The following is a 20,949-nucleotide window of genomic DNA, read 5'->3' as shown; positions in this document are numbered from 1 at the left end:
TCTTCTTTTTTAATTTCCAAACACAGATAATTGTGACATAACATCCAGGTATTTAGCCAATTAAAAAAAAAACTATAAGGGGCTTTATAGACAGACGTGCCGACTGCAACTGGTACGGGCCCTAGACAATATTTGATTTTGGGTGCGTTTTCATACAAAAAAAATTTTTTTCGTTTTTTTTTGAATTTTTTTTAACTTTTTGTTTTTTTATAAGCGTATACGGGGTATCAAAGGTGAACGAAAATTCGATTATTTTTGCGCTACGACGCACCGTTTAGGAAATACAGCCATCCAAAGTTACTATTTTCAGTAGACTTTATTTATTTCATACCATGTTTGAGAAAAGCACTATACATACCTCGGCGGGAAATGGGGTTGCCGGCCGAAGACATATAGACGGCCGAGCGAAGCGAGGCCGGATAGGTCTGAGGATAGGTTTGTCCCGGCCTCTGTAGTAATGTACTATTAATCTTATAATCTTCACATTGGCCCAATACGGATTAAATAATTTACACTTTTTTTTTTCATTTTTTGAAGGTATACTCTACAGAAAAATCAGCTGCAAAGCAAGGGCGTAAACATCAAGTCACATTCCGGAACAACGACGGAATAAATGGAAATATACTTTAGTAGTTAAGTATGTATTAGGTATGAAAGTATGTATTCTAAATGTTTAATAAATGATACAATATTTTATTAATTACTGTACGTTATATTCTAACTGTTTCTTTATCAAGTGAATACATTATCAAATCGTTAGGTCGCGGGGGCGAGCCGCGAGCCCCATGAATAAGAATCAAATGCGTTCACACACCGGGAGGGTTGCAAATTAGTGGTTCCGCGGCCGCATTTAAACGGCCCATAAATACGAATTAAACCGTAATACGATACTGTCATTGTTATTATTGTGCTCTTAAGATTCGTTTAGTTAAAGTTAATTTGTCATTCTTTTGATTTATTAGGTTGGTTAGTACAGGCAGTTACAAAAATAGTTTATATAAGGTTTCGATTTAACACTTTCGAAACCGGGCTCTACGCGGCGCTACGACATTTTCGCTACATACGGGGAAACCCATGTAATCGGCTACGCTTCTACGAGCGGTGTGCCCGACAGTCGGGTTCTTGGTAGCGAAAGTGTATGGGTTGGGTGGGGAAACCTATTAGATAGTTGGTAGGCATCAATTAGAGAGGCATTGCGCAAGAGTTAATGAAAATGAAATATTTATTTTTCAAGTAGGCATATTACAATGCGCATATGAACGTCAAATAAAGCTACGCCGGCTCTAACCCTACGCCTCAGTCGCGAGAAGATTTCAGTCCCCCCTCAGTTGGGAGGGGGGTATCCACTATTTTAAACGTCCAACGTTCACAAATTATGAGAGGTACGTAACACGTGTAAAGTGAAGTACTTATCTTGTAAACCTTTGTCAAATTAGCTTGGTTCTGACTTAACTAGTTTTCTACACAGTAAAGTTATAATTAATCAGTCGTTGTTTATGGTCTATATCAAATTCATACATTTTTGGAATGAGCCAGTAAAAGTTCTAAATCTCTAGTGGCCGTGTTAAAATAATCTAAACAGGCCCCGTAGCCGAATGGCATTTCTCCGACGCCAAACGAAAGCGATACGCCGCTGGCTCTGTCGCGCCAATACGCAAGCGCGATAGAGATAGATATCTACTAGCGCTTCGTTTCGTGAGCGTTTCGTGAGCGATTGTGCCATTCGGCTAGCCACCCTGACTCTCTAACTTTATTAAAAAGATGCTTACGCCTCTGTCGTACGTTTTTTTTAAATTCTGTAAGCAACTTGCAGGTTAAAATAGTTTATACACATATTTTACCTCTATAATAATAAAATAAAAGTGAGAAGATAGACGAGGGTTGTACAATAACCCATTGACGGCGTAGATAGGGCTGTAGTAAATTTGACAAGCGCGATATTCAAAGAGCGCGTTTTTCAGTATTATTCTTTATAGGGGCATGTTTCCACTGTAAGTAACGGTTGTATCGTTATTTAGAATTCTGTCTGTCTGGGACACATAGGTGTAGGTAAATAAATGTAATTTAATCAATCTCAAAAAATATATTATGATATTTTTTTTTATATCGGCGTACAAACCGAAAAGAAATAAAACGTAAATAAATTAGTTTAAAAGTTCCATTTTTTTAAATTATGTAGGTATATTATGTGATTTCAAAAAATCAAGTGGCATGCAACATTCGATAATACTTTCTAAATTAACATTAAGTTTGATACGTGTGGTTTTAATTTATACGTGTAAAGTACACCATTTCCCCTACAGTATGTATACGATTTTGCACATACTAAAGACCTAAAGCTTATTAACAGATAGGTAATTTTTATAATTAAACAAAATATTTTTAAATGCTGTTGAGACTAAGTAAACCTAAATATCTCACTCAAAATGTCGTCAGATGATGGACACTAGCAGCAACCCCGCTACTGCACATCCCGAGCTCAAGTCACGTTCGCGGCCTTACGGCGATCCTCTGCCTGCCAGTTACCCAGCCTATTCCACCTTTAATCCAAAACGTCAATAACACCCTTCAAACTCTACACATCCTTACAACCTTTCAGTTTTAAATATCTATTGCACCCCAAGCTGCCGATTGGCCACCAGCGCATCACAAAAACCCGTGTCCATTTTATGAAATCGTTAACAACACGATCGGTTTCGTTAAGCTATTACACTTTATTGTCTCTGTCCCTTGACAAAGATCTTTGGAAACAGGGAAAGAGCGTGGCGCAACTATTATCCTTCGAATACTGAATGCAGTTAGTAAGCGCAGCATCGAGCGAGTCTCCGTGGTTAAGTGGCCCATTCGCGTGCAAACGAGCGCGCACTTTAAAAATAATAAAACTCCTTCAGCGGGTATCTGTGGCGCGCAGGGCCGCCCTTCGCCTTGTTTCATGCCGCGCTTTATGCATAGATACTGTAGGGATGTTATTTGCATCTACTTTGGATGGAACCTGTTTATGACCCCGATAACACCATCAATTAAACGCAGTGAAAAGTCAACTTTATACAGATTTTTCCGAGACCATGCGCTCAATACCTTTGGGAATAATGTTCAAATTTCTATGGTACTTGGGATGAGTAGATTTCCGGCCATTAGGTAGTTCAAACTCTTGATTGTAGTTAATGACATATTTGGGCCATTTTTTTCAAAGTTGTCCAACCCCATTTTTTTCTAGATTTGGAAATTTTTATGTGCTTTCCACTCAGAATCGCGAGCTCTTTCAATCCTAATAGGAAAAAAAATGTCCCAAGGTTTTTCCCATTCCGTTAGGTCTAAAAAAATGTAGTATGGAAATCTTGGGACATTTTTTTTCTCCTACCAGGATCGAAAGGCCTCGCGATTCTGAGTATGAATCGCGTAAAAAAATACCCATGTTACAAAAAAAAGTAGGGTGGACAATTTTGAAAAAAAATGGCCCATTTGTTCTTAAACGTCCCTAATTAAAACATGTTACAAACTGTTGTAGACATGCAGTTTAAACTGCTGTAGTTATTAATCGGGCGCTGTCCCACGCTTCTACAAACGCCTTTCACTGCTTTCTCAAATTAAACTGCTACGAGTTACATCGTAGGTACTCGTTGTAGCACCAAAAGCGTAGCATTAAAATAACATAACGGGTCAAATCAAACGCCCAGCCAGCCTGTGCCAGTTCAAAGACGAGCAACATTCAAGATACCTAACTCAAATCTCATCAGGTCATCAGTTTGATGTCATGTCATTCAATTATCGAGCAAGTATTGGCGCGGGCGAGACACGCACGACAGCATCATCAAAATATCATTCTGACGTCAGTGTTTGTTCAGATTTGCCTGTAAGAAGACCTAAGCGATGTTAAGCGATGTCTCGGAAATTCCTTTAGTGGAAGCTGGTCTAAAGTATCAAAATGTCCATGTAACCAGAAAGACCAACTATAATGTACAAAATGTCGAATTCAAAATGTCCATACATCCTCCTTGCGTTATCCCGGAATTAGCCACGGCTCATGGGAGCCTGGGGTCCGCTTTGACAACTAATCCCAAGATTAGGCGTAGGCACACTATTGTTATGAAAGCGACTGCCATCAGACCTTCCAACCCGAAGGGTAAACTAGACCTTATTGGAATTAGTCCGGTTTCCTCACGATGTTTTCCTTCACCGAAAAGCGACTGGCAAATATCAAATGACATTTCGCACATAAATTTCGGAAAACTCATTGGTGCGAGCCGGGGTTCGAACCGGTGACCTCCGGAACGAAAGTCGCACGTACTTACCGCTACGCTACCAGCGCTGTTTCATCGCGCTGAATCACTTTAAAGCGTTACCAATAGAGGTCCGCGTGCGCGGGGCTCCTATTCTATGCAGTTTAGCCTTCGGCCTGTTGGAGATACCAACGAACCTAACTTACCTATATAAATATTCTAGTAAAGTTGATATTGTGGTCATTTCGATATGGCAATTTTGTACAATTGCTCAATTGAACACTTGGACATTTTATATACGGAGACATTATGATATCCGAGACATTTAGCTGCAACAAAAGGCGGAATAAATGTACTGAAAATGGTAACAATTACACAGAATAGTTTCCCCAAATAATACTACACATATTCAATATCGAAAATTCCAGAAAGTCCCAACTCGTGTAAGCTGCGGTAATATGCAGGCTGCGTAGCGGCCGGTGCCGTGATTGCGTCACCGCTGTGTGCACAAGCTGACCGCGCTGTCGACACTGCCTAACTAACCGTGCTTCTCACACACTTTAACGTAATTTCATTACATTGTGGGAATTTTACATTATTACACTACTCGAACTCCGAGAACTCGTCAACTTTAGCAGAAGTCATTAGACCATAAATTAAATATAACAAGATCATACCATCCCATACATTAAAATGCGACCGCCTAAGACCGCGCTTACACTCCACCACACATAGAATCGTCCCACGCTAAGTTTGCAACGATTTTCACACCCTCGCCAGTGCAGATGTTATTTTAAACGTCAAACTTTGATGAAATTATGACGTTTACTTAACCCTTGCAGAGGCGGGGCTATTAAAATCTATGCAGACTTATCGTGGGACGATTCTAGATGGCGCCACAAAATAAAATTCTTGTAGATTTCGATTATACTTGTAGATGGCGTTAAGTGTCACTTTTGACATAGATTTACGGCTCGGAATTGACACTTAATGCCAATCTACAAATAATCGGTGGCAACAAGGCATTTTTTTTGTGGCGCCATCTATGTGTGGTGGAGTGTAAGCGCGTTCGTAGGCGGTCGCATTTTAATGTATGGGATGGTATGATCTTGTTATATTTAATTTATGATTAGACCTATATCGACCGGGATATAGACCGTGATTACCGTTTTGAGGTTTTGATTTTAGTCGAGCTCTCGCTATTTCGACGCAAGCATCATGATCACGGAAAACTGTTAAGTATTAAGTACTTCAAGTAGTTCTGAAGTAATGTTAATTCATAATTAATCATCGTCTGTAAGTAATATTTGGTCACCATGTCATGAAAGTTATAATGTTCAGTCAAATCAAAGCGTGACAATCAGCGCAACTCATTCACACACGGTGCCAACAGACATTGCTAAGCAAAGTAGAGGTAACTCTAGGCGAAAAATATATGAAAATAAAGACATCTTCGAATGTCAAGTTAATTTACAAACGTATGTTTCTTTACGGCAAACATTGGATCAATTCACAAAGAAACGGCCCGTATTTCCTTTATGCTCCACGCGAAGCTCTATCTAGTTAGCGCGGGGGACCGGGGAAAAATGAAATATAGAGGCAATCCAAATAGATTGTTATCTACCCACGTGTTTACCGGCGGCGCCGCGGCACGTTCGCGCTAACAAGCCCCGCGCACCCTTAGCTCGGCCCCTGAACAATGCTCCTGACACCTGTCTGACAAATATTCTATTGTATTCTATTTGTAATAAAAAATCTTCAATTCTACACTTTCCTTTTACAAAGATATTATTAGAAGTGTAGCGCGTAAGGGAATTTTTACACGCACTGCATTTATTTTTCTCTCTTTGTTCACCCCCCACGACATAAAGGTCCTGGTCAGCATAAGGTGACCCACATTTGGAGTCTGACTTTATCAAATTCGGATCTTCGCATCGGATACCTTGGATTTTACTTGAAAATTATTCTCAAACAAATCTGACCTATTAAAATCAGCGATTCGCGCATATACACAGTAGGTACTGCAAATATAATCATCAACAAAATTATGAATGCTCGTTGCACTTACATTCAGTTTCTTTTCTTAGCAAAACAAGTATGTTTTCGATCAGGTATTAAATCCTCATATATCATTAGAGCATGCGATACACGCGGTTATCTTAACGTCGAAAGAATATATTTGCCTCCATTAATTTACTAATGTAACAAGATAGGCGGTCATAAAAATTTATACGAGATATTTCCGCAATATTAATTCGTTGGCCGCAGAAACTATAAACGGTAGTTAATCCCATGTATCATAGTGGGGCGGTCATTGATTCCCGCTATCGGATGACCGCGCTGACTTATGGGTCCCCTCGGGCCATTAGGCTCCGCGGGCCGCCGATGCGACCTGAGGAACTGTTACTGGCATTTTGTGTTTGGCTGCTCAGGAGGACCAGTTTAAACTGCTCTTCCATAAAGCAACTGGGACATAATCTTAAGGATAGCTGGATGCTGATACGCAATAATGTGTTATCCCACATGAATTTTGCAATAAGATGTCAATTCAAAAATTTGACGATTAAAGTTGACATTTTATTGCAAAACATTCACATATTTATATCACATATTCACATTATTGCGTATCACCATTCAGCTATGAGACACCTATCCCGTATTATCGACTATCTGTTGCTAGAATCAAGGTTTTCAAAGGGGCAAAGGAAACAAAGCTTAAAAAAAATTAAGACATAGTAAACGAAGGCGAAATAAAAAGGGAGCCTCAACACTGAGCTTAGTTAGTCTCGCAGAGAAGGCCGTGTTGCCACTTACAATCTGATGAATTTATTTTTGAAAACTTAGAGGACCGATTTATAAAATTGTCTTTAAGTTACGGCCCGATTAGAATAAAGGTTATACCTATGTATAACATATGTCACACCGATCGATACGATACTGCATGATTTGCCAAAACGTCACTTTTAACACTAGATCGTAGTGAGATCTTACTATGCTATACTCGGATCGGTCAGTAAGTAATGTGCGCGGGTCCACGTTATGGTGGTTAGACTAAGAGCAGGTAAGCAATTGAATTGTGCCGTTGCACAACACCTTATTCGCCGCGGATTCACACACAATTCGGACGTGACTAATTGGGTGCAGTTCCATTCTTATAGCTGCTACTTTGTCAGTTAAAGGAATGGGACTAGGTAACTACTACTACTAGGTAGGTACTTTGGGGCCTTAACTTGAACTAGATAAATAGTTCAACCCGACTGGAAAATTAAAGGTACTTACCAACTTTGTATTCTACTTTTGTAGGTACTTATAAATTGCACAACGGTGACATTAAATTTCACAATTATCAATAGCATTATGTTTCCATAATAATAGGTAATAAATAGAAATACCTAACAGCACCAAAAAAATTGTAGTTTATCCAGATTTACAGTTCAGGTAAAACCAAAAAGTGAGTTTGTGGAACTTCAGTTCATCAAGCATGAATGCACTTGAAATAATTTGTCACTGACGTCACCGTCCATAATTTGTCTACCTCGTTAATTAATACATTTGGTCGCATTGTATCCCGTCTGTCGGTAAGACAGCGTGATAAGAGCATTACAAGCGCCTATTAGCATAATCGCAGCGCGGGCGCAGCCGATAGCGGTAAGGTTCTTACGTAAATTAGGTTATGGCTGCTACGGGCGCTCCACGGCTCTACGGCGTAGCGCGTAGCGCTGTTACTCAAAAATTAAACTTTTCAATACCTTCATAGGCTTATTAGAGTAATTTTACCTATTGAATTCAAAATAATTATTCTGTTAGACTGCTTAGATTTTACAATTCATGAATGACGAAGTAGCTATTACTAGGCGGCTGATTGCTTTAGTTATTGGCCTACACTTATTTATTTATCGTATGGCATATATACACTCAACGTCACTGGATTACAATTGTAAAATGGAGACTTAAATTAAATTAAATTAAATTTTTGCCGTTATTGGCCTACACTAATTTTACCTAATAAGTCACACTCTTAGCGATAAAAGACTAGAATAATTCTATGGTCTCGGCCAATAACCACCCTATTTCGATCATTTAACGTCTTATAAGTTTTCGCTTCTAAAAAGTTTTATTTTTTTCTAAATAAGTACTAAAGTAAGTAGTACTTTTTTATTTACACTAAAAACCTCGATGTTCTTTTAGCCATTTTATGTCATACTAAAATAAATTGGACAAGTGTTGCCATCAGCATTTGTGTTTCTTCAGTATTGTAGCCATAAAGAGCATTGCCGTTGCGAAGGCGTGTGCAGCCGAAGCCTGTGATTGGATTAGGTCCGGCTGACGAGCCCCGCGGGACGGCCAGGAGCCCTAATAACGCCATCGGCGCACGGGATGAATCGGAGCAGTAAAACTACAATCACAAAAAACTAATAGAGCACGGTGGATTACGAGTATGACTGTTTATATATCATATCATCGTCGAGAAGAAATGGGTAGCATGATTCTAAACCGATTTATTATTATACGCAGCTGTAGACATAAGTCGATTTTGGTAATGATTATTTAATAAAGAAATTATCCTTCAATTAGGTAACTATACATATACTGGTACTGGTGTCTAAAATTACCGGTTCTTAAGCTTTCAAAATTGCATACATTTGTAAAGTATGAATGAGCTTTAATTATGTTCGTGATGTTCGTTGTACAGTCAACCAATTTGAATCCTAGGCCACTGTAGAACCTTTGCACAGTAAACGTCAATGTGACTTCTTATGGCAAATAGAACATGGTTTAAATGAGACAGGGTTCTAGAGTGGCCTAGGATTCAAATTGGTTGACGTACCTATAGTCATACTTATAGTTATGAAAAAAAAGCTGCACTTTTAGATGGAAGCAAGCCGCTTTGCATGGTGATAGTAGACGTCTTAGTAAACGATTTTTTCCGAGGATATCGAAATTTCATCCCTTAGGAAGCCGAGCGTAGCGAGGTGTTTTATGAAAATGAAAAAAATTCTATCTTTTTATTGTATCGTCCGATTTTGACAAAATGTATCTCAAATGAAAGGTATTGCTGTATGTAATTTAAAAAAAAATTGAAAAAAAAATATAAAAAAGTAAGAAAAAAATAAAAAAGTAAATTTATGTCTCGCACTGAATAACTTCAAAGAATGACAGACGAAATGTACAATGTCGATATATGAGTTGTTTTAAATCAAAGACAGATAAATTCTGAAAACTAAAGAACGCATCGAAATCGGATTAGCATTTTTTAAGATACAAGTTGCCAAAGTTGGGAAAATTTGCTTTATATGGCCACTTTGAAATTCCTTTGCCAGAAAGTCAGAAATAATATATTTTTCTTACACAGAAAAGAACATAGTGACAGTAGAACTCAAAATAAAATAAAAAATTCCGAGGATATCATAATTTCATCCCTTAGGACGACGAGCGTAGCGAGGTCTGTTACGAAAACCGAAAAAAAAATTCTAATTTTTTTGTACGTCGTCCGATTTTGACAAAACATATTTCAATTGAAAGGTATTGCTTTATGTAACTTAAAAAAAAATATTGAAAAAAATTGAAAAAAAAATGTAAGTTTTTTTTTGAAAAAAACTTAAATTTTCGTATCACACTGAATAACTGCAAAAAACGGTAGACACGATGTATAATATCGATATATGAATTTTTGAAATTAAAGACAAATAGATTCATGATTATAAACTAAAAACCGAATCGAAATCGGATCAGTAGTTTTTAAGATACGAGTTGTCAAAGTTGGCTTAGTTTGTTTATATGGTCGCTTATAAATTCCTTAGCTAGAAAGTCAGAAACATTATATTTTTCTTACAGTTATAAGTATGCATTGGTAATAGACATCATATTAAACGATTATTTCCAAGGATATAAAAATTTCATCCCTTAGAAACCCTTAGAAAGACGATCCAATAAAAAAAACTGTTTTTTTTTGTTTTTCGTAACAGACCTCGCTACGCTCGGCTTTCTAAGAGACGAAATTTTTATACCCTCGTAAAAAATTGTTTATTATGATGTCTATTACCAATGCATACTTCTAACTGTAAGAAAAATATAATGTTTCTGACTTTCTAGCTAAGGAATTTATAAGCGACCATATAAACAAACTAAGCCAACTTTGACAACTCGTATCTTAAAAACTACTGATCCGATTTCGATTCGGTTTTTAGTTTATAATCATGAATCTATTTGTCTTTAATTTTAAAAATTCATATATCGATATTATACATCGTGTCTACCGTTTTTTGCAGTTATTCAGTGTGATACGAAAATTTAAGTTTTTTTTTTAAATCTTACATTTTTTTCCCAATTTTTTTCAATATTTTTTTTAAGCTTTCAATTGAAATATGTTTTGTCAAAATCGGACGACGTAAAAAAAAATTAGATTTTTTTTTCGGTTTTCGTAACAGACCTCGCTACGCTCGTCGTCCTAAGGGATGAAATTATGATATCCTCGAAATTTTTTATTTTATTTTGAGTTGTACTGTCACTATGTACTTTTCTGTGTAAGAAAAATATATTATTTCTGACTTTCTGGCAAAGGAATTTCAAAGTGGCCATATAAAGCAAATTTTCCCAACTTTGGCAACTTGTATCTTAAAAAATGCTAATCCGATTTCGATGAGGTCTTTAGTTTTCAACTATGAATTTATCTGTCTTTGATTTAAAAAAACTCATATATCGACATTGTACATTTCGTCTGTCATTCTTTGAAGTTATTCAGTGCGAGACGTAAATTTACTTTTTTTATTTTTTTTTCTTACTTTTTTTATAATAAGTAAGTAAGTAAGTAAACACTTTATTGTACAGGAAAATAATACAGCACATAATATTTAAAATAAAAAGTTTCAGTACAAAGACGAACTTATCCGTGCGAGACGTAAATTTACTTTTTTTAATTTTTTTCTTACTTTTTTTATATTAATTTTTGTTTCAATTTTTTTTTATTACATAAAGCAATACCTTTCGTTTTTTCAAAATCGGACGATGCAATAAAAAGATAGAATTTTTTTTATTTTCATGAAACACCTCGCTACGCTCGGTTTCCTAAGGGATGAAATTTCGATATCCTCGGAAAAAATCGTTTACTATGATGTCTACTATCACCATGCAAAGCGGCTTGCTTCCATCCAAAAGTGCAGCTTTTGGCCAAAAATTCTCCATAACAAGTATGACTACTAGCCGATATATAAATAAGAATAACGATGGGCATCTTAGGCGCAGGTACCTTACTTCATATTCGCAGCTAGGCGGCTGCAATATTTTTCTTCGTTGTTGATGCACATGAGTAATTAATATTTTTCAAGTGAGAACAATATTCAACATAGTCTAGTTCATTACAGATATATGTACATACATACATACATACATACAATCACGCCTGTTTCCCAGAGGGGTAGGCAGAGATCACGGATTTCCATTTACTACGATCCTGACAAACCACCACAGATATATGTATTCTTTTATTTACCCATACAAATGAAAGTGAAAACAAAAACCCTAAGACACAAAACGAAATCCAGTCCAGCATAAAAAGGGATTACCTTAATAATGTGTCTTGGTTTACTCCGCGGTCTATTTAAAGAAATTATTAGGTGCAATTACGGAACTTGTTGTGCGTGATTGGAATGCGAGCAGGGGCGAGGGTCCGGCGACAAATTCTTACAAATTAATACATCTCGTCGGCGGAGACCCGCGATACGCACTGAATTCTTTATTATCCTATCCAACGCAATTTTATAAGTATTGACAGTGAGTGCGCTGGAGAGGGTTACGCCGTCATACATATAAATGAGTGGAAACCCTATTATTGGCAAGTAAACAAAGGCGACGTTTCAAGTGCATCTCGAAGATGTTGCGGTGAATTTAATATTTGGGACAGTTGGAGTGTTCGAGCAGACAATGCCGCTGAATTCAGTCTAATCTCTGTGTATAATCTGTCGCGTCAGCGTGGCACTGCAATATGCGCCGCCGCTCACACTCGTTGTTTCGAGAGCAATCGAGGCGCCAATAAAAAAGACGATCGTCGCCCCGAGCCCGCCAGGGCACCGACTTATTTACAGAACACCCTGCCATCGCTATTTATTTTATTGACTGCCATTTGCTCTGACTTTTATCGTTATCCACTTCCCTGATAAAACAACAGCAGGTAGGTAAGAGAGTCCAGCTGCAAAAAACTATAATTTTGCAAAAAAGGCACAAAGTTTTTGTCATTCACACATCCCAATTTGGTACAAATTACAAAAAGTTAATCTTTCACCCCTCTTTCACTGATTTAAACTTTCACGATTTTTACAGTCTCCTCCGATACTATAAGGACAGCGCTGTCCTCGAAACGTCGGAGGACACTTTTTAAACATTATCCGCAATTTTAATTATGTTGAAATCTATGAAGAAATATCACATAAATTGTACATAGTGCTATTACTCTATTAGTTATAGAGAATATGTACTTATAGAAAAAAACTATCCATCCGATGACAACGACTATAGAAAACTAGTAAACCTACAATTAAACTAGGCCCCAATAAGAAAAAGCTGTAAAGACATAAATAAATTTTCACCACACCAACTGGTAAAGGCTTTCTTTGCTATTCGAAAATAGATAGCAAAATTTCATTTTATTCACAAGGGGGCAAAATAATTTCATACAAATTTTAACTCGATGTCTTAATCGGCTGCTACATTTTACCTATAAATGATGATTTTGAATCATAAATATTGAATAAATTGATGGATTTCATCATTTATTTTGATGTTTTATAGTCAGTATTTTGTTGGTGTGGTGAAAAAAATTGTGTTTCACTCGGTGGCAAAGTTTGTTTAACCTTAGTGCCTTGATGCCCGAGCAAGCAAAAGATTCCAATATTGAACCGCGAGCGTAGCGAGTAGAATATTGGCACGTGCGGTTAAACAACTATTTTGCAAACAAATAACTAATTCGTCATAATCTATTTCTATCACCTGCCAGTAAAGCATTTCAACATGAAAAGGTAAAAGAGCACCCAAAATCTATTGTTGCTGTGGTCTAATTTTTAAATGCATAGAGTAATTTAGAAATAGTTTTTTTCCCCTCACTAGCTCGGAAACACGTGTTTTGTCTTTTAATACCAGCGGGTAAAAACGCATTTTATCCACTAGTGGATAAAGTAATTTGACCTTGAATAGATGCAAATTTTCTGCTTTAAAATTGATAAAAGTGGGTTAATCTAGTGATGAAGATGTTTTACCACATGTGGAAGTACTGGAAGTAGTGATAAACGCGTTTTTTTGCGTTGTTCTTTCCTCGCTATAGTGAGGGGAAAAGTTTTGTGTTACACACGAGTGCAAATGTATTTTACTTCTCGTGTGTTGAAAAACTCGCAAGCTCAAGATTCTATTCTCGAACCACTCGCTTCGCTCGTGGTTCAACTATAGAATCCTTTCGCTTGCTCGTTTTTCAATTCCACACTCGGCGTTAAAATACAACTTTGCACTCTTGTATAACAAATAACTATTATTGCTGCAATAACAATAACTACCTAAAGGTTTGACAATTATTGTCAAGAAGCATTAAAGGGAATTGTTTAATTTATTTTATTGCGTACGACAGGGCCGTGGGCAGTTTACAGGCAAGGGGTGAGTCCCATTTTCCACACATCATTGCATCGGGCCGCGGGCCGCAGATTTATTTGCATGCGGGCCGCTGACCAGGAACCATTACTGCCATTAAGCTGATATCTGATCAGTCGGTACAAGAGTTATGACGCTGTTGTTTTTCTTAACTACACAAAAATATTCCGACGAAGGGTAAACTGAATATTTAGACTGAAGAGATTTGTTGTGGGGTTACCGTTTCCGCTATAATTCTTTTTTATTCGGCGCGGGTATGGACCGTGGACGAATAGTTGGCCATTGGAAGCAATATAGGTAATCCGTAACCGTATAACGTAATTTATTTTTCCCCTCACTAGCTCGGAAACACGCGTTTTGTTTAGCGGGTGCATTTTATCCACTAGTGGGTTAATTTTCCCCTCATAGCTCGGAAACACGTGTTTTGTCATTTAATACCAGCGGGTAAAAACGCATTTTATCCACTAGTGGGTAAAGTAATTTGACCTTGAATAAAGTCAAATCAACTGCTTTAAAATTGATAAAAGTAGGTGAATCAAGTAATAAAGATGATTTACCACCTGTGGAACTACTGGAAGCAGGGATAAACGCATTTTTTGCGTTGTAGTTTCCTCGCTATAGTGAGGGGAAAAGTTTTGTGTTACACTCGGGTGCAAATGTATTTTACTTCTCGTGTGTTAAAAAACTCGCAAGTTCAGGATTCTATTCTCGAAACACTCGCTTCGCTCGTGGTTCAACTGTATTAACACACGAGAAGTAAAATACATTTGCACCCGAGTGTAACACAAAACTTTTCCCCTCACTAAAGCGAGGAAACTACAACGCAAACAATGCATTTAATCACTGCTTCCAGTAGTTCCACAGGTGGTAAATCATCTTTATTAGTAGATTCACCTACTTTTATCAATTTTAAAGCAGTTAATTTGACTTTATTCAAGGTCAAATTACTTTACCCACTAGTGGATAAAATGCGTTTTTACCCGCTGGTATTAAAGGACAAAACACGTGTTTCCGAGCTAGTGAGGGGAAAATGTATTTTACTTCTCGTGTGTTAAAAAACTCGCAAGTTCAGGATTCTATTATCGAACCACTCGCTTCGCTCGTGGTTCAACTGTAGAATCCTTTCACTTGCTCGTTTTTCAATTCCACACTCGGCGTTAAAATACAATTTTGCTCTCTTGTATAACAAATAACTATACTGCAGATTAATACTTAATAAAGTATTGAATAAAAATGATTCTCTTTTCAGAGAAAAGTAAAAGTAAGAAAGTACGGTACCTACAGTTTGTTATTGGTTCGGTGTCATAGTGTTTTACCCTGTTTTTGTAAACATACCTTAAATGATGAGCCTATAACGAGAAGTACTACAATTAATAGACTTTATGTATCTAAGATTAGTTTATCAGTATCAGACGCTTATTGAGAACTTGTCCGGAAAAACTTTCCGAACTTGTGTCAAAGTCGCAAAGTTCGGGGGCGAGCGGCTATTTACTGCGCTCCATTCAGATTTATGCCGCGCGTCGCTCCTCAATACGGATAATGAACGAGGCGGAAACTATAAATCTACCAAGTCGCCAAACTTGCCTAATGCAGAAGAAAGTAAAATAAACATCGGCAGCTATTAGCTCGTTTGTACGCGCTGGCATTGAGCCGCGTATTACGGAGGCGGTCGACCCCCAGCTATTTGAACCTGCTTAGTGAGGTTTCCGTAAGCGTATTAATCTAAAATTAGGTCACAGTTAACACCGTACTATTGAGTAAGGGTCAGTGCTCGTCAGTGCCACGAAGTCCGCCGAGCGCTGCATGCTCCATTGACATCAATTTATCAGTACTTAGATATACATCAACGAGCTAAGGATAATGCCTTGCTTATACTAAATGGATTAAGTGGAAGTATTCTTACTACACACTAATGTTGGCCAGCTAAACTTGGAATCAATATGTATTCTATATAGGTACTATATTTTGTACTGTAGGAAACTGAAACTCGGAAGTGACAATACATATCTTCTCCATTTCAGATTTAAATTGAATAATTGTATTAATTTTCATAAGCTGACAAGTAGCAAGACATTATTGAATCACGTGGACATTTATTTTGTTACTCCAATCTATTCGCATGTGACTCCGGCCCGGCGCAGTTGCCACTGGTCATATTTCGTATTCGAGGCGGTGGACGCGACAAATCAACTCGCGAGCTGCAATGGGAGGACAGGCCCTGCATCGACAGCCCAAGATTTATGGCCGACTAGGCCGCGTTATCGCACCGTCTCGGTAACTATTTTCCTTCCAATTGTTGCGCTACACCCTATTCTTACCATTTAAATGAGCGAGGGGTCATTCTTGATTTTACGGACCAAAAACATCCCCAAACATTATTAACGTGAAACAGTTTGTAAGTCTCTTATTAATATTTTGACGGAAGATTAAAAATTTAAACACGCGGTCCGGTGCACGTTAAACTCGAGTCCTCTTTGTAGAGGACGGCTAATCGGCTGTTAACGCGGTGACCGTGGTAAATCTCTGGTAATCCGGGGCGAACAAATATAGTTGAGAGCAGATAAGGTGCGTCCGGTGCCGGCCGGCGTCGCTAATGTGCCATTTGTATGGTGATGCGCGGACCCCATACGCCCTAGAGAGTTGCCCGAATGCTAACGAATAAAAATCGAGGGTAGCGCTCAGGCTAACCAGCATGCCTACGCTCTATGAATGCGTACACTTGTTACGAATGATGAGGTCACAATTATACCGGTTTACTTGAGCGATGTTGCCTCCTGGGTTCTGCAAGCAATTGAAACAAGCGTTGGACGCCCTCTTTGCCCTGAAGCATGGAAATGACGGCTTCGCGACAGCTGTTGATACGATGCTCTTTGACATAAATTAGGAATGTGGTGATAATGTGGTTTATTTCTCTTTGTAGAAATAGATACAACAAAACATTATAAAAATGCTTCTAAAATAAAATTCCTAAAGTAAAACAAATATTAAAGTAACGTCAGCTCATAAGTATTTATTTAAAAATGCTGACTGCAAGCAATAACTCTTACAAAAATACCAATTAATTTGCATAAAAACCGCGAACAATTACAATAAACGAAACCCGCGTCATAAGTTAAAGACCAGTGGGAAAAGAGAGTTTGATAAGCACGCCCGGTGTGAGTGAAAACAGGGTAAAGTAAACACGGGTGACAATGTTTGTTGTGTGTTTTAAAAAATGGACGGCGATGGTCAGCTAATTTGCATGGTAAACGTGCGCTTATGGGCCGTCACGCGCGCCCGTAAGACTGGACAGCTTGTGTGGCAAGAACACACTGGCTCTATGGATATTTCAGGCAGGACTTACATGTCCACTCGAACAATAACTTTTAGACTAGCCTAATAACAGTGACTGAATTTAAATTCCGACATGCTTAAGCTTACTGAGATGACTCACGTTAGACGGAGCCAGGGTCGGGTCAGAGAATCGTTTTCTATGTTAAGTATCACGTGATCACCGTCCAGCCGTCATAGGAAATTGTATGATGGATGGCTTGGCCATAATGTGAGTCATCCTTTCAGCTTTGTGATCTTTGACGATAAAAAAATACAATTCATGTGAAATATTTGCACCTGCTGATTATTGCTACTGACTTTCGATCAGGCACTTAGCTACTTTTGTAGGGGTTACCTACTGTCATTCTTCAAAAACGTAAGTTATACTAGAAATTGAAAGGAAACTAAAATGAATCAGCGTAAAGTAAAGGTGTAACACCTAAATATAATCCTCCCCTTCTACTTTATCTCAAAGCGGCCAGGCCAGATAACAGAATAATTAAAATGCGATATAATTTAATTCATCTCTCGAGTATGCCGGATGACTCGGCGGCTCAAGGGTGTCATTAGCGGTTATCACTTCATTCCGGGTGAAAAAACTTCAACAGCCCTCCGAGCTCACGTGCGGCATAGATTTATTAATTTTCACCTCCGTAAATATGGTAATAAACGAAAGTAGGTACCTACTATAATGCTGAACCAATAGCAAAAAATTTTGTAGCGGATTTCTCCAGAACTTTCTTTCAAAAGTTGCCACATTTATATATATGTGAGACTTATAAAAGAGAAAATAGACTAGAAATTTAGAATGAATTGTCACCTGCGGTATTTCCGGACCGATACGACCTTCAAATCTTCAAGAAAAGAGCGTAAACCCATCTTAAAGGCCGGCAACGCACCTCCAGCACCTCTGGTGTTTCGGGTGTCCATGGGCGGCGGTGATCGCTTACCATCAGGCGACCTGTCTGCTCGTTTGCCTCCTATCCCATAAAAAAAATAACCACAACATATATTCAAAAAAAGAGTAGGTATAATCCCATCTTAAAGGCCGACAACATACTTGCAGATCCCATTGTGTTGCAGGTGTTCATTCGTGACTGTAATTGCTTACCATCTAAGTAACTTGATTAAAATCTTCAAACTTTCAAGAAAAGAGTGTACACCCATCTTAAAGGCCGTCAACGCACCTCCAACACTTCTGATGTTTCGGGGGTCCATGGGCGGCAGTGATCACCTCCTATCTTATAAAAAAAATTAAACTAATGTAAGGCATCAACCGCCTGGCCGATGTGAAAATCGTTCACGCGGCGTGGCGAACGAAACGCAAGAAGGCTCTCTCGCACCAATACTAACGGAAGTGAAAATTGTCATTTCGGCTAGGTCAGCTGTGATTTGTAAGTGTGTAAAGCTAAACTATCTTAACAATGAAAGTGAACACTTACCGTCACTGCCGAGCTCTCATGTCTGCAGCGCGTGCGGTCGAAACTCAACTGATGTCGTCCTGTTTATCGCTGAAATTGCTATGTTTTCAGTAATCACCAATTAGTTAGTCGAACCAACACTAAATAGGTACGTTTATTTCTCTTATACTATATTATTAGCCACTTGTGTCAACAAATTAGTCTAAAAAGATTACAATATTTAACGTAACGCAAACAAAGAATGGCAGTGATTATAATAAACCTATTCTCTTTGTACAATGCATGTACTTAGATTAAATAGATAATAACATGAAAGATGCATGTCATGAGACTCGATGAGAGATGCATTGATTTTATTGACATTACAGATGTGTCAGATATTAAAAGAAGTTCTTAAAAGAAGTTTGAAACACAAAAAAAGTCCAAGTTCGCAAATGATTGGCAACGACTTTGTCCGCCTTGGCGTTGTAAATGTTATTTTCTCAAACATGCAATGAAATATTGTCTTTACGTTCCTTGAAATGGGCTGGGAAGTATCGCTTTTTGGGCGCAACAACTCGAGAGGACTGTAAAGGGATTTCATATTATTTTTCAGGCCTAGGCCTGCAAAGTAACTTTTTTTTATAAAATATTGTCCTTTAGAGCATTTTTATTTTATTTCATTGTATGTTTGAGAAAAGCACTATACATGCCTCGGCGTGAAAACGGATTCCCGGCCTCGTATCCCTATCCGGTATATACCCACTTGGCCGGAAATGCTCATTTTCCCGACCTCTGATGTAATGTACTATTTAAAAAAACTCCATTGAAATTATAACGTTTATTTAACCCTTGCAGAGGCGCGGCTATCAAAATCATTGTTATCTTAATTATTTTAGAAATATAGCTACAATAAAACCTTTGAATTTGAACTCTTCATGCTTTGAACTGTAGCCTCTAAGAAACTCTAGAAAATCGCGAGCTTGGGTCTTGTAAATTAATATTTTCGATATTCAATTCTGCCCTGTTGCTTCTAGTCTTTCGTTAACTTTGGTATTTCTCGATGTCGGTGCTGTCAAAAATTTTCGCAGGGTGCGTTGCTCCCGAGCCGACGGCTGCCGATTCAGCAGTGCGTGCGATCGATACGCATCTCTTGCCTAGTAAGCCCTACTTACTCCGTAGCTAATTTTATCGTCTTATACTAGGACCAAAGATACAATTAAAAGTGTAAAATATAGGTACCATGTAACATTAACATATTATGTGCTCGTAGCCAAGAGTATTTTCATCGTGAACGCTCCGTGACGAACGGATCACAACTGTCTAATACACAGTTGTGATTACACAGTGTGTATGTTGCATTGCACCAATACGGAAGAGCGATAGTAAAAATAACATATATAACAAAACTACGCTACGAAGTTTGATAGATTGAACTTTTGGCTACGGACCCTGGTGTATTTGATAAAGAATTTTTCATCACACCCGCAAAAATTTCAAAAAGCGGACGTGAGTTATAGAAAAATCGTTCTCCCAAGGGAATAATCGGGAAATTTCTTGTACCGAACGTCTATTTACATAAACCGAGTGTGATAATTCCGAAAAGGGACCCTTATTACTATGGAATCAGGGGTGATTATCATTTCCTCCCCTTGTTGCACAATGTTCTAATATTCTCCGATTTAAAAGCGACTAAACAAGTAATATAATTATGTGTTAATTAACTAAAAAAAATCTCATTAGTCCTATATCTATACAGTGCTTCATTGCACGTTGTCTATGCATTTAATTAAACACTCAGTTAATCGTATACCCTGTGTCTCCCTTGTGAGCCTTCGTAGCCTCTAGTTCAGGGCGCAGTGCTCTCGAGCCGGCGGCTGCTGATTCAGCAGTGCGTGCGATCGATACGCATCTCTTGCCTATGCCCTAGTTATTCCGTAGCTAATTGTATCCTATGAAAAATTCGTAAGTCAAGACTTAGTATTATTCCACGTAACAAAACAAACAAACGTTATTACACGTAGAAGTAGTGTAAATAAGATTGAAACGACGTTTTTAAAGGCTTTAAATTAATAACCAAACCCCAAAGTATGTAGTGGAATCAATGAAAGTAGTAGGTAAGGAACATATAAATCTAAAGAAACAAGCTGGGTAACTATTCACTTGTATCCGGACTAAAAACTAAGTGCCTATTTAAATTAATATTATCCTGTATGGATCGCAAATAAATTGTTGTCAATGGGTTTGCGAAGAGCATGTACCTAACACCTCTAAATTGCAGGCATCCATTGGCTACGATGACTTCTTATTACCATGCATGCTATTATAAATAAAGAAAAGACAATAATTAAGCCTGCAAGAAATGGACTCCCAAGTATCAAGATATC

This window comes from Leguminivora glycinivorella, chromosome 6 (genome assembly GCF_023078275.1).
Source record: "Leguminivora glycinivorella isolate SPB_JAAS2020 chromosome 6, LegGlyc_1.1, whole genome shotgun sequence".
NCBI lineage: Eukaryota > Metazoa > Arthropoda > Insecta > Lepidoptera > Tortricidae > Leguminivora > Leguminivora glycinivorella.
This window is presented reverse-complemented; position numbering follows the sequence as displayed.